This window comes from Zingiber officinale, chromosome 1B, assembly GCF_018446385.1.
Source record: "Zingiber officinale cultivar Zhangliang chromosome 1B, Zo_v1.1, whole genome shotgun sequence".
In the NCBI taxonomy this organism is placed as follows: Eukaryota; Viridiplantae; Streptophyta; class Magnoliopsida; order Zingiberales; family Zingiberaceae; genus Zingiber; species Zingiber officinale.
The window spans coordinates 156652019-156664287 of record NC_055986.1 but is presented as its reverse complement, the minus strand read 5'-3'; positions in this window follow the sequence as shown (position 1 = coordinate 156664287).

Genomic DNA, 12269 nt, shown 5'->3' with positions numbered 1-12269 from the left:
ATACCATCCTTTGAGATGATGTGACCCAGGAAGGACACCTGATCTAGCCAAAATTCACATTTCGTGAACTTGGCGTACAGCTGATTCTGCTGAAGGGTCTGCAATACTGTCCTTAGGTGCTCTGCATGTTCTTCCTGAGTTCTGGAATAGATAAGGATGTCGTCGATGAACACGATAACAAACTTATCTAAATATTCCCTAAATACCCTGTTCATGAGGTCCATGAAAGTAGCTGGAGCATTTGTCACGCCAAAGGGCATGACTACGAACTCATAATGTCCGTATCTGGTTCTGAATGTTGTCTTGGGTATATCCCCTTCTTTAACCTTCACCTGATGATAACCTGATCTAAGGTCTATTTTAGAGAACACTGCTGCTCCCTTTAGCTGATCGAACAGGTCATCTATTCTGGGAAGAGGATACCTGTTCTTGATTGTGACCTGGTTCAGTGCTCTATACACAGGCGCATGCTTCCGTCCTTCTTCTTCACGAACAATACAGGCGCTCCCCATGGTGAGTGACTAGGGCGTATGAAGCCTTTGTCAAGTAGCTCCCGTAATTGCTCATGAAGTTCCTTCAGTTCGGCTGGAGCCATGCGATAGGGTGCTTTGGAAATAGGGTTGGTACCTGGAATGAGCTCTATCTCAAATTCGATCTCCCTGTCTGGTGCTAATCCTAGTAACTCTTCAGGGAAGACTGCTGGGTAGTCACTTACGACTCGGACCCCTGCTAGCTGTTGGTCCTTGTCCTGACTGGTACTGACTACGTGTGCTAAAAATCCCGTACACCCTGAATCCATTAATCTCTGTGCCTTCATAGCTGAGAGAAACCTCTTGGCCTTTCTTTTGGGTTCTCCGACGAACTCGAACTGTGCTTCTGCTTCAGGTTGGAATATGACTTTCTGCTTACGGCACTCGATGGAAGCACCGTATCTGATCAAGAAGTCCATTCCAAAAATGATGTCGTAGTCAGTCATATTTAGCATGATCAGATCACAGAAGAGTTCTCTGTCTGCTATAATGACTGATACTGCTCTGAGCCAGTGCGTAGATGTCATAATTTCTCCCGAAGGTAATGTCGTCAGAAACTGACTACTGAGTACCTCTGGAGGTATTGCTAACTTGTTTGCGAATGCCCTAGCTATATAAGAATGGGTTGCCCAGTATCGAATAAGACAGTTGCTATTTGCTGAAAAATACTAATCTGACCTGTAACAACTGTCGAGGTATTTGCTACGTCCTCTCTGGTGAGTGAGTAGATCCTCGCATTGGTCATAGCTGGAGGGGCTTCTAATCTGCCCTGTCTGATGTGTGGACCATCTAGAGCGGCTTGCATCTGATGCAACTATGCTGGCTGGCCTCCGTACTGAATCGGCTGTGGCTGAGGAAGACTGGCCTTGTTTGGGCACTGCTTAGCCATGTGCCCTTCTTGTCCACATTCAAAGCATCCTCGTGCGCCCTTACGACAAACTCCAGGATGGAATTTCCTACAAGTAGCACACTTTGGATAACTGGGCTGCTTGCTGGCTGGTCCTCCTTTTGGGTAACTCCCTGGTTTGCGCTTGTTACTGGAGTTCCCTTTCCAGTTAGAGCCATGAGAGCTGTGGCCCTGCTGCTTCTGGGTACCTGAGCCTCCTTGACCCTTAGGTTCTGAGGGGATTTGCTTCTGCTGCTTGATACTATTCTGGTAGTGCTCAGTGGTCAAGGCGCTGCTGACTAGTTCTTCGGTGGTTTGCGGCCTGTGGATGCCGCCAGCCACGTTCATTGCTATTTCCGGCCTCAGCATCTTGAGCATCAACCGGACTCGTTCTTTTTCTGTGCTGACTAGTTCTGGGCATAGACGAGCCAACCTGTTGAATTTCTTCATGGCTTCCTCCACTGAAAGGTTGCCCTGACGAAACTCTGTGAACTCGTCGTAGTGGCGGTTCGTGACCCGCATGTGAAAGAATTCCTCAAAGAACTCCTTCTCGAAGTCAGCCCATAACATCTGGTTCACTGGGCGCTTCGCTCTGATTCTCTCCCACCACATGCGTGCATCCCCTGTCAGGCAGAAGGAGGCACACTTCACCTTCTCGTGTTCTGGCCAGTCTAGAAGCTCCATCATACTCTCCAGTGTTTTGAACCAGGCTTGTGCATCCCATGGTTTACTAGTGCCTGAGAAGTTCTCTGCTTGACTCTCTGCCACTGGATCAGATAGGCTTCTCTCTTTGCCTCTACTGCTGCTGGGGCTACTGGTGCTGTAGGCTGGACTGGTGGAACCTCTAAGACTACTGGCGTCGCTAAGTTAGGCTCCGGGGTGACAGTGGGGGTGTTCTGCTGACTAGCCTTTAAGGTGGCTATTTCCTGTTGCTGTTCAGCTAGCTGCTGCTGTAACTGAGCCACTAACGCTGTAAGGTCTGGGGGAGGCACTGAACTGCCTGCCTCATGTTGGGGCTCAGTAGCTGGGCGTCCTCGTGCCATTTCTAAAGACATAGAGGACAAGACATGTATAACTAATACAATTATAATTGTATAACTATTGCTATCATGTTATCTATTATCACATACTAACATGCATCAGTTATCTATAAACATGAACTATAACAAGAAAGCAAGGAACATAAATAAAGTAGAGGTATTCTTACTTGGAAGCTGCAGGTTCAATGCTGATGTGTGTGTAGGAAGTATGGAACACTGCTCTGATACCACTCTGTAACGACCCGCCTCCTACAGACTAGGCTACGAGGTCGATCGTTACGTAATGCTGTGCTAAATTACTATTGCGGAAATCTGGAATTATTAAAACTTTGCTAAACTGATTACTGTATAATCTGAACTTAACATTCTAGGTGTACCTAGGAGTTGTACACATGCTAGGGAAGATAATCTATGCCTCTCGGATATCCTGCTAACTGTAATTAGGCATTTCAATGGATCCATGAATCGATTGTGCTGTCGGATCGATCCAGTAATCGATCCAGCTTGACACTGGCATGGAGAGAAACCCTGGATCGATCGGCTGACCGATCCACAAGCTTCATCGCTACTGTACGCGGCTGGATCGGTCTACCAACCGATCCAGGGGCACACTGATCGGTCGGTAGACCGATCCAGTGGCTCACTGATCGGTCGGCTGACCGATCAGTGAGTTACTGCACCTTCTGTTCACATTTGGATCGGTCGGCTGACCGATCCATAAACTCTCTGTTCGCGACTGGATCGGTCAGCTGATCGATCGATCTGGGTTCGGATCTCACCCTGAAACTCTGATTTCAGCACTCTGGCGTGCCAAAACCTCACACAACAATTCTAAAATCAATTGGAATATATTCTAGCAACTATTAACCAGCATTCTAACATAATTACTAACAAACTAAATAAATCTCCCATGGTTTAAACATTCTAAGGTCTAAAAATGCATGAAAGAAGAAATACTAAGAATTCAACTATTTAAGCTTGCTAAAACCCCTGAGGATCTTTTATTCCAGTTCCTGCCACACACACCATCTTTGCATTGAACTCCAGCTTCCTCTGCTAGTCTATTTTCCCTTTACCTTTATCTGCAGTATAAGGAAAGTAGAATCTGTAAGCTTAAAGCTTAGTAAGAAACCAACTACCTCACTAAAACATGCAACGATGCAAACATGCTTTTTAAAGAATGCTATTTGAAAACATGTACTGGCATGGCATACTCTGGTTGCAAGCATAAACTGAAATAACTGAACATGTAAGCTGAAGCATGGCATAGCAGGCTAATCACATAGAACAATAATAGGGAACTAAGCTAACTGAAGCTAACCTGAAGCTGAAATCAAACTCAACTAACATAACTGATTTTATGAGTTTTGAAAACTAATAGCATAGTAGATCAAAATAATAATCATGTGCTTTTGGGCCCGACAACTATACTTACTGTGCGCGCATCCCTAACTAAACCCGGGTTTGCAAGTCTCGAATTTAGTAGGGTTTACTAGGTTATCTGAACCTAGGGACGACTGTGGGAGTCCAACCCAATGGATATCTAATCCGGTACAGTGCCAACTGAAAAGTAAAATACTGAATATAGCTAAATTATTCTAGTTTGCTGTTTCTAGGTTATCTGAACCTAGAGCTAGGTTATCTGAACCCAGAGGCGACTGTGGGAGCCCACCCATTGGACCATAGTCCCATATAAGTTAGAATAAACTGATTTACTGATTTAGATGCTTCTAATGCATTCAACTGAGCTGTTAAAATGCCTAGTTTGCATTTTTACTTAACTAGCTATTTTATCGAACACTTAGTGTGCCCCAACTCTCCTCTCTATTAGGGAGACCACTTCTAGGCACCCGACAACATCTAGAAACCCCCACTAAAGAGGGATTACGTGTCCGGCCCATCTAGAAGTGCTCACTGAATCCCTAAACCTGCGAGGAGGGTCAATTTCACGCTATACGTCGATAAAAATCTGCATATAGCTAAACTAATGCTTAGAAAACCCAAATGGAGCTACTTATACTGCAGGTGAGGGGTTTCTTACCTCCTATTCGTAATTTCTTACGATTCTAATAGCTGGATTTCTGGAGGAGACGATCCTTTCGACGATCTTCTCGCGTCTACACGTTCCTCTCGCGGAGGGGAGCGTCCTCGTGTCGAAGTCGTCGCCGGAAAGTTCCCTTGGAGTCCTAGGAGAGGAACCCTAGGCCCTCTTGTGGTTGGCGCCGAGAGAAGGAGGAGGAGAAGGGATCGGCGGAATTAGGGTGAGGGAGGAGAAGTTGCCGAACCAAAAATAACCCTTCACCTAATTAATTCCCTATTTATATTAAGTGGGTATTTCGGCCCAACTTAAACTCAAATATAAATGTTTCCCTTTCCTTTCAGCACGGCCCTGCTGGGTTCAACTGGTTACTAGAATTATCCGTAAACCATAGGTCTCGGGTTCAATTCCCGCCTAAGCTATTTTGCGGTTCTAATTATTTTTGCTACTTCCGCTATTCTAAAAATTCCGGAAAAATATCTAAAAATTCCAGAAAAATCATAGAATATTCCTAATGCAGTTTTGAGAATTTTCGGGCGTTACAGTTCACCATAAGGTTATAGCTTTCACTTGGATAGTCAAGTTAGGTAAGTGTTCCAGTTAGTTTGACTAAAATGGATAACTTATGATCAATTTAACTTAGTATTTATTGCCCAAACTTATGTCGATATACAGAGATAAGCATTCTAAAGTTTGGGTAGTACCCTATGCATCTCATACTATTCTAAGTATTTTTTCATATACAAGCAAGGTAATTCTAGTGTGCTTGTGAGATGCTTGACTGAAACCTATGGGTACATAATTTCTAAAGGAAAAGTCCTTGACTATTTCCAATCTTTGAAGATTCTAGTAAAATTGGGAGTCTTAAAAATAATTTTCCTATAATTTTAAAACAAGACAATATAGTACCTATTTGAAATAGTAAAAATTTTGAAAATTTTTAATCTACTCTACTGTCCACATTCCTAATTCTCTTCTAAGTATACTGAACTCAAGTTCAGATAAGGGTTTTTTGAAAATATTAGTTAGGTTTGACTTAGACTCAACATAGTTAAGTACAATGTCACCTTTAGTTACCTGATCCCTTACAAAGTGATGTTTAACTTCTATGTGTTTAGTCCTAGAGTGGTGTATTGGATTCTTAGTTAGATTTATTGAACTTATGTTATCAATTAAAAATTTTATAATTTTATATTCTAATTGGTAATCTTTTAAGGTATGCATCATCCATAGCAGTTGAGATGCACATTCTCCCATGACTATATATTCTGCTTCAATAGTGGATAGAGCAACATAGTGTTGCTTTCTGCTGGACTAGCTTACTAGGTACTAACCTAGAAAATGGCAGCTTCCACTTGTATTTTTTCATCTAACTTACACCTAACATAGTCTAAGTCAGAGTATCCAACTAAGTTAAATGTGCTAGTCCTAGGGTACCAAAATCCTACACTTAGGGTCCCCTTGATGTACCTTAGTATTCTTTTTACATTGGTTAAATATGATTCTTTTGCACAAGATTGGTATTTACCACATATACCTACTACAAATAAAATATCAGGTTGACTTACAGTTAGGTATAGTAGACTTCCTATTGCACTTCTATAAAATTTTAAGGCTACTAAATTTCCTTCTAAGTCAGATTCAATTTTAACATTAGTTATCATTGGGATACTTATATTTTTGAAATTTTCCATTCTAAACTTTTTAATTAATTCCTTAGCATATTTGGTTTGAAAGATATGAATTTCTTCTTTTGTTTGTTTTATTTGTAAACCTAAGAAGAAATTGAGTTCTCCTACTATACTCATTTCAAATTCATTTTCTATTAATTTAATAAACTCTTTTAAGAATTTTGTATTTGTTGAACCAAATATTATGTCATCTATGTAAATTTGAGCGATAAAAATATTATTTTTTAAGGTTTTAACAAGTAGGGTTTGGTCTATTTGGCCTTCATTAAATCTCTTAGATGTTAGATATGTTGATAGTCATTCATACTAAGTCATAGGTGCTTGTTTTAGTCCATATAAAGCTTTATTTAACCTAAGAATATGGTTTGGGTGGTCTAGGTCTTCAAATCTTGGGGGTTGATTTACATAAACCTCTTCTTTGATGAACCCATTCAGAAATGCGGATTTTACATGCATTTGGTATAACTTAAATCCTTTATGTGCTGCATAGGCTAGCAGCATCCTTATGGATTCAAGTCTAGCTACAGGTGCATAGGTTTTATCATAATCTAACCCTTCTACTTAACTGAACCCCTTAGCTACTAGTCTAGCATTATTTCTTACTATTTCACCTTTATCATCTAGTTTATTTCTGAATACCCACTTAGTGTTAATTATAGATTTATTTGTGTATTTAGGTACTAGCTTAGAGTCTTGATTTCTCTCAAATTGAGCTAACTCCTCTTGCATTGCGATTATCTAATGTGGGTCAAGTAGGCATTCTTCTATTGTTTTGGGTTCTATTTTAGAAATAAGAGCTATTTGGCTTAGATTTCTATAGGATGATCTAGTTTGTACTCCTAGGTTTGGGTCACCCAAAATTTGATCATAATCTAACCCTTCTACTTGGCTGAATCCCTTAGCTACTAGTCTAACCTTATTTCTTACTATTTCACCTTTATTATCTAGTTTATTTCTGAATACCCACTTAGTATCAATTATAGATTTATTTGTAGATTTAGGTATTATCTCCCAGACTTGATTTCTCTCAAATTTAGCTAACTCCTCTTACATTGTGATTATCTAATGTTGGTCAGGTAGGGCTTCTTCTATTATTTTAGGTTCTATTTTAGAAATAAGAGATATTTGGCTTAGATTTCTATAGGATGATCTAGTTTGTATTCCTATGTTTGGGTCACCCAAAATTTGATTAGATGGGTAATTGGATCTTATCCTAGATGGTCTTGTATTAGGGTCAACACTTAGTTCTTTTGATTTACTAGGTTTATGTCTAAATTTATTATCTTCTTCATCATCTATTTTTATTATATTTTGATGATTACTTTCATTGATTAAATTAGGTAAGTTATTTTCTTCATCAAAAATGACGTTCGTTGTTTCTTCAATTTTTTTGGGTATTTTTATTATAGACTCTATAGGCTCTACTAGTTGTAGAGTACCCTAAAAATATGCCAATTGTAGATTTTGATGTAAATTTATCTAAATAATCCTTAGTATTTAATATGTGTACTTTACATCCAAATGCTTTTAGATAGATTAGGTATTTTGTTATAGTATATTTCATAAGAGGTTTTATTATAAAATTTATTAATCAATATCTTGTTTTGAACATAACATGTCGTGTTTATTGTTTCAGCCCAAAATTGGTTGTTTAGGTTTTATTCATTTAATATGGTTCTAGCAACTTCTTGTAACGTTCTATTTTTTTGTTCTACAAGTCCATTTTGTTGGGGAGTTCTAGGGCGTGAGAACTCATGTTTATATCCATTAATTTCACAAAATTCAGTAAATTTATGATTTTCAAATTTCCCTCCATGATCACTTCTAATTCTTTTAATTTTAGTGTCTTTTCCATTTTCTATTAACTTGCAACAATTATTAAAGATTTCAAAAGTTTCATCTTTGATTTTTAGAAATTTTACCCAAGTAAATCTTGAGTTATTATCATTTATAACTAAGTAATATTGGTTTCTGCTTAGTGACTTGGCTCTATGTGAATCAAATAGATCTAAATGTAGGAGCTCAAGTATTGAGTTGGTTCAGTTTAGGTTTGTTGGTTTGTGAGTTGACTTAGTTTGTTTACCTTGTTGGCAAACATTACAAACTAAATTTTCTAAGTTTTTTAGTTTGGATAAACCTCTAACTAGGCCATTTTGACTCATTTTTTGAAATGAGACTGATGTGAGTGTGACTCAGTCTTTTGTGCCATAACTTAGTTTTCTCTTGTTGTGTCAGAAGACACTTTAGTGAGGAGATCGGTAGGTTAATTGTGTAAACATTATTTTTTTCTAATTCTCTTAAGTGCAACTTTCGAGTATTCATTATTTCTAATTATACACTCAGAGTTGGAAAAGGTAACTAAATAACCAGAATCACATAGTTGACTTATGCTAAGTAAGTTAAAATTAAATTTATCAACTAATAGGACTTTTCGAATAATAAAATCAGAATTCAGTTCGATATTACCTGTTCCAATTACCTTAAGTTTTCCATCATTGCCGAATGCAACTAACCCTATATAAGATCTGATAATTAAATAATAAGAGTTATTAGAGCAATAATCTTATTGGATTTTTTTTGGAAATTTTTAGAATGTTTTTGGGATTTAAATGGAGGTCGTATGACACATTTTAAGAGGATGAATCGATTGGGTTAGGAAAAAGCCTGTTTGAAATATCCCTTAAGTGGGAGTTGATTGAGGAGTTAACTTAGGGTTATGTTGATTAAACCCTAATTATTCAATCTTGCCACAGTGACCTAGCTCCCTTTAAACGCCGCTTCTCCTCTACCCCTTCCTTGACGGCTCTGTTCATCGCGTCTCCACCCCTGATGTCGTCAATTCTCAACCATGTCAGCATTGTCCAAGCCATCACCAACTGAGCTCCTTTCTCCTCCATCAATTGCTCGAGTCCATCCAACCACTATCTTCCTCACCGAGTCACTTCCTTTGCGCATGCGGGTCTTCGGCCAAGAGGGGTACTCGTGCCCTAGCTCCGATCCGTCAACGCTTTCCCTCTCATGAGCCTCCTTCTTCCCTTATGACCCGACACCAGCTATCCGAGCCCTATTACTGATAGCGCTGGCCAACAAGTGAGACCTCTCCTTCTGTCGGTACTATGGAAAGGGGAGTGGTTCCAATCTATGCTTCATCGATCGACGATTGGTGTTGGTCATTGTTTGTCATGCTCCTCTCTTTTCTCTGATCATCGAGTCATGCCCTAGTGTTGTCACCACCCTCCTCTTTACTGGATCAGCATCACAGTAGCCCTGGATCCTTCACTATGCGGCTACAGATCTGGATTTGGGGTAAGTGTGTAGATTTGGATTAATGCTGGATGGAATCCTATCTTGGTTGTTTCATTAGATCGATACCATTTCCTAGAATTTGAATTATTATTTAGTAAACCTAGATCTAGTTCTTAGATTCTATTATGGAGATTAATGGGGGAGTAATAGTTGTTTGAATTTGGTTTATATGGCAGATTTGAAGTTCTTGCTTTGCGGTGGCTATCCTTCTTCGGCCAAGGATTTAAAGAAGGCGGTTATTAAGGTTAGTTTCATGGTTCAACACTGATTTAAACAATAAATGTATTGATATCAGATTTGGATGTGTTACTATGTGATGGTTTGGTTAATTAGATGGGTGATTGGAAAGATAATTTTGATGAGTACGATGATTAGTGGTAATTGATTATGGAATATGGTATGATTATGTTATTGTTGAGATGTAATTGAGTTGTATATTTGGATGGTGGATTAATTAGGGTTATTTAATCCATTTTGTTGGTGGAATGCTTAAGAATACTTAAATCTAATGTAGTTGTCATTGATTATCATTCTATTGGTTCATTATACTTATAGTTGCTGCATTGATTAAATGATGGTGTAAAAGGGAATCATTAACTGATTAGGGTTGCTATGATTGATTGGTGAGAATTAAGGAATTGATCGGTGGATTAAGGATGGGCTTATCATCTAATTGGATTTGGATCATTAGGTAGAATTAAACATGGTTACTTAATTGAATTAATATTGAGTTTTGCGTTTAGCTAGTTGTTATATATTTAATTAGCTAAACTGTACAATATATGATTTGCAGGACTTTGATTCAAGATGAGTGTCTTGACGTGATATTTCTTAACATGATTGATAGATAAAGGCGAGTACTTATTACCTTGATTCTTTAGTAGTTTGACCTTAGTGCATCAGCTATATTTTCGGATAGTTGTTGTATTTACCTTGACTTCACTCATATTTTTCCTAAGCTTGATACTTATCCACTCAATCTTTGGATAATCGATTTTATGTCTATACAGTCTCTCGTTGCCATCTATGATATTTAACAGATACTTGATACCATGCTTACTTGCTTTGACTGTTGTTTATTCGTATACCTTGTTGATCATGTTGGCTTCATGTAGCATATATAATTTCTGTTTATATATAGTAGTTTGGTATAGTAGACTTCCTATTACACTACTATAGTTTTTTAAGTCTACTGATTTTCCTTCTAAGTCAGAGTCAATTTTAGTATTAGTTGTCATTGGGGTATTTATATTTTTAGAATTTTCTATTCTAAATTTCTTAATTAACTCTTTCACATATTTGGTTTGAAAGATATAGATTCCATCTTTTGTTTATTTTATTTGTAAGCCTAAGAAAAAATTAAGTTCTCCTACTAAGCTCATTTCAGTTTTATTTTCCATTACTTTAGTAAATTCTTTTAAAAATTTAGTATTGGTTGAGCCAAAAATTATGTCATCTATATAAATTTGAGCTAAAAAATGTCTTCTTCTAAGGTTTTAACAAATAGGGTTTGGTCTATTTGGCCTTGTTTAAATTCCTTAGATATTAGGTTTGTTGATAGACGTTCATACCAAGCTCTAGGTACTTGTTTCAGTCCATATAAGCCTTTCTTTAACCTAAAGACATGATTTGGGTGGTCTAAGTCTTCAAATCCCAGAGGTTGATTTACATAAACTTATTTTGATGAATCCATTTAGAAACATGAATTTTACATCCATTTGGTATAACTTAAATCCTTTATGTGCTGCATAGGCTAGCAACATCCTTATGGATTCAAGTCTGACTACAGGTGCATAGGTTTCATCATAGTCTAACCCTTTTATTTGGTTGAACCCCTTAGCTACTAGTCTAGCCTTATTTCTTACTATTTCACCTTTATCACCTAATTTATTTCTGAATACCCACTTAGTTTCAATTATAGATTTATTTGTGGGTTTAGGTACAAGTTCCCAGACTTGGTTTCTTTCAAATTGAGCTAGTTCTTTTTGCATTACGATTATCCAATCTTGGTCAGGTAAGACTTCTTCTATTGTTTTGGGTTCAATTTTAGAAATAAGAGTTATTTAGCTTAGGTTTCTATATGATGATCTAGTTTGTACTCCTAGGGTTGAGCCACCCAAAATTTGATCAGCTGCATGGTTAGATCTTATCCTAGATGGTCTTGTGTTAGGGTCAACACTAGGTTCTTCTGATTCACTAAGTTTAGGTCTAAATTGATTATCTTCTTCATCATCTATTTTCTTATATTTTGATGATTACTTTCATTGATTAAATATGGTGAGTCATTTTCTTCATCAAAAATTATGTTGGTTGTTTCTTCAATTTTTTGGGTATTTTTGTTATAGATTCTATAAGCTCTACTAGTTGTGGAGTACCCTAAAAATATGCCGGTTGTAGATTTTGATGTAAATTTACCTAAATAGTCCTTAGTGTTTAATATATGTACTTTACATCCAAACACTTTTAGATAATTTAGGTTGGGTATTTTGTTATAATATATTTCATAAGGGGGTTTATTGTAAAATTTATTAATTAATATTCTATTTTGAACATAACATGCTGTGTTTATTGCTTCAGCCCAAAATTGGTTGCTTATGTTATATTCATTTAACATGGTTCTAGAAGCTTCTTGTAACATTCTATTTTTTTATTCTACTAGTCCATTTTGTTGTCGAGTTCTCGGGCATGAAAACTCATGATTATATCCATTAATTTTAAAAAATTTAGTAAATTTATGATTTTCGAATTCTCCTCCATGATCACTTCTAATTCTTTTAA